This window comes from Triticum dicoccoides, chromosome 4B (genome assembly GCF_002162155.2).
Source record: "Triticum dicoccoides isolate Atlit2015 ecotype Zavitan chromosome 4B, WEW_v2.0, whole genome shotgun sequence".
Classification (NCBI taxonomy): domain Eukaryota; kingdom Viridiplantae; phylum Streptophyta; class Magnoliopsida; order Poales; family Poaceae; genus Triticum; species Triticum dicoccoides.
In genome coordinates, this window is record NC_041387.1 from 116082050 (window position 1) to 116085524 (window position 3475).

At 39.9% G+C, this 3475-nt stretch overlaps 1 long non-coding RNA gene across 2 annotated transcripts; it reads right to left on the reverse strand.

Moving 5' to 3' along the window:
* Positions 1 to 420: 420 nt before the first annotated feature.
* LOC119293450 lies at positions 421 to 3204 on the reverse strand. Of its 2 annotated transcripts, none has more exons than XR_005143059.1 (5): positions 3049 to 3204; positions 2850 to 2969; positions 1969 to 2062; positions 1395 to 1534; positions 421 to 451 (listed from the first exon to the last, which is right to left on the reverse strand). It is a non-coding gene; the product is annotated as an uncharacterized LOC119293450 (long non-coding RNA). The 2 variants fall into 2 exon arrangements; XR_005143058.1 differs by having other exon boundaries at positions 1969 to 2067.
* Positions 3205 to 3475: the final 271 nt, after the last annotated feature.

The following is a 3475-nucleotide window of genomic DNA, read 5'->3' on the forward strand; positions in this document are numbered from 1 at the left end:
CCTATTTTCACTCGACCATATGAGGAATCACTCAACCTACTGAAGGCCAGGAGTCACTCAGCACTGCAACGGTCGGACATTCACTCCGTAGTCTTTAAGTTCATTAATAATACTTATGGCTGGCATTATCAGTAACGCCCCTACTTTATGTACATTAAGTCCCTTGTAATGGAGGATGGCTGGGGTCCTGGCGCACTCTATATAAGCCACCCCCCTCCTCTGAGACAAGGGGGGCGCACCCCCTGTAACATCACACACATATAATCCAGTCGACCGCCTTCGGGCGCCGAGACGTAGGGCTATTACTTCCTTCGAGAAGGGCCTGAACTCGTAAATCTCGTGTGTACACCTTCACCATAGCTGAGATCTTGCCTCTCCATACCTACCCCCTTTCTACTGTCAGCCTTAGAACCACGACAGTATCCTTTTTATATATATCCTCACTGGTTAGCTGACATAAGAAAAGGAAAAGATCATAAGGGTATAACAGTTATGAAGCTATACCAGTTATTAAACAATGTGTCAGGCTCACATGGAAAAATTCAGCGAGTTTTCCTAGGAGTAATACAAAGAAAAACCTGAAACTGAAAATATACACTCATAAGAGTGGCCGAAGTAAATTTTCCGCATAACACAGCGAATGCAATTTCATAAGAGGTAGCAAAACCATGTAATGCAAATAGTCTGTGTTTCTTTGGGATGTATAGAGCAAAACAATTCAATAACCCAAGGGGAATATTATGTTGCAGCGAATATATCAAGCTGAGTTATAATGCATAAAAGGATGACAACAGACAATAGTGAGATAAGAAGGTAAACAGGGTTTGCCGGGCACTAATTATGTTGTAGCACAAAATACTAATAAATAGTAACTCTAAAGATCCGTTAGGAGCTCGGGAAGGAACTGTAGATAGCATACGTCAGCAGATTAAGCAAAGAGGCACTATGATTATACAGAGAGACTCCAACACCAAACAATTAGAGGGCGACATCAATCACATACATGAGATGGAGGAAGAGAGCACAGACCATACTTCAAGCATGTCATCAGAGAACTAACCATCTGGATAGGACATGAAAATGCAATGTTTCCTATTATTTGCTTTCATAGAAACCATCAACACCAGCAGCTCAAAGATCTACTTCTACATAACAAATTCAGACAATAATTAAAATTGATCACCATGGTTACTCATTTCCTATTATTTACTTTCAATGTGTAACACCATATTGAGCAAGACTAAGGTAAAAGCAGGAAAGCTTAAAATTGATCACCACAATTACACAAAAGGCGTATTTTTCCTTCTACAGGGAACCAAATAAAGCTCAATGTATGATAATTATTTGTTATTATATATTTAATCAGCAAAGTCTTGAGAGAGAGGGGGTCTGACCTATTGAAGGGGCCATAGGAGCGAGGGGTGAGGAGATGCTCGGAATCGGCATCGCTAGCCTACAACACCTCAAAGGCTGAAGCCGACCAGGTGGACTCCTGATGCTCACCTGCCCGCACTTGGTCCTCTTGACTATGACACTGTATAGCAGAAACACATAAACTTGATCACACAAAGCTTAGAGCAAGTTTCTTGTTGCAAAATAAGAGAGCATATTCCTAACACACACAATCGATGCTATTCATTCCCATCCAGTCGTATGTGTATATGTTTTCACTATGCGGTTTGATACACTGAGACTTCACCTCCAATTCAAGCATAATCATATGACAAATGGTATAGTGAAACTGAGTTTGATTTTCTAAAGCTTGGAGCCTTAAATATTTGAATAAGGGAACATAAAAAAACAACTTCACTGAGTAATCCTATATGGAGATCACATTATCTATCTAGAGAAGTACAACAAAATGGATTGTGGAGGGATAACTTCAACATGCAAATAGTGGCCCTTTGAGCAAAAATTCTAGAATCTCTTGAAACAATTACGTGAGTGCGGTGTATGCGCATAGCTTACCTTAGCGGCAGGAGGAAGAGGCAGTCAGAACTACGCACGGTTGCTCTCCTTCTTCCAACCTTCCTCTTCATCTTGCCTCCTCTTTTTGTAAGCACTGCCCTGGCCATGGGGTGAAAAAAGTAAGCATTTGTTGTAATAACCTATGTAAACTTCTTCAGTCCAAAGAACAAACAAATGTTATCTTCTTCATATGCTTATAGAAACTGAGGAACATGTTTAGAGCCGTTGGAAATAGAAGCAAATATATCTGGACTATATCCAGTTGAAAATAGGAGGATGTGTAGCTTCCAGAATTTTAAAGCTAGCAGCATAGAAAAGGGCCAGCCACCACTTGTATGTTACCGCTGAATAAATCTAAAAAAATAATATAGAAGGTTCAGGCACCTTTTCACACATAGTTTGGCCCTATTTAACCAGTACTAAGCAAAAGAGCGTAGATATTGCAATCCAAATGGAACATGAGATTGCAATACCGAACCTGTTGCCGGACCGGACGGCGGCGAGGATGCCGGCGTCCTCCCGACAAATCGCTCTATGAATATTCTAAATTTGCTGTGGTCATCGGCGTCGATGGAAAGCAGAGTGGCTTGGAGAGGCACACCACTTTCGACCATAAAGAGCACTAAAACTTCCGCTAATAGTAGCATGCTAACCAGTAAAATATATGCATACATTCTAAATAGTCAATATCGATAATACTTCATATCATCTAAGAATAAAATCCAACTGGTAGGCTTCTCACTATTAATCAGTAGGAGATGGCTACCTCATCTTTTACTATTTGTTTAAACCTAAAAGTAAAATATACGGCTTCTCACTATTAATTCAGGAGATAGGATGTTCACTGAGAGTTTTTACAATGTCAATCATAGGATTCATACCTTTGTATCGATGGAAAATGTATCGTAAACATGATCCCAATCTTGTTCAGCCACTACATCTTCAAATTTAAGCCGCCGAAGAGTAGGACCTATCACATTTGGGTAGCTTCCTTTGTATTCCTGAGTACAGTGTGGTGAACATTATTCAATGACAAACCAATTTTGGGTAGCAAGAATGGAGTGTAAGCCTCAAACTCACCATGGCTAAGAAAAGGTCGACGCTCGCATGAGAACCAATTTCAATTTCCAGGGACAGAGGGTAAACTCCAAACTCACCATGGAATCCTGCCTTTGCTTTGCTCCTTCTTTTGACAAAATTAACAAAGTTAATAAAAGATTAGTAGGAGCACAAGATCCTGGAGGCACAAACTTCATACATCAAAAATTACTTTGACCTTTGCTTTGCTCATGCTCCTTCTGAAAAAAATAACAAACTTTAGACAGTCCTGCCTATCGGTAATGCTCTAAGCATATCACTTTGAATTAGAGTAGGTAAACATAAGCTCATCAGTACAAAAAACTTTTGCCCAGCAGAGATATGTCAAATTCAACAGTAAAACAGTGCTATTTCAACAAGAAAACTGGAATATCTTCACAGCAGCATAATGCCAATAATCTATTAGTGA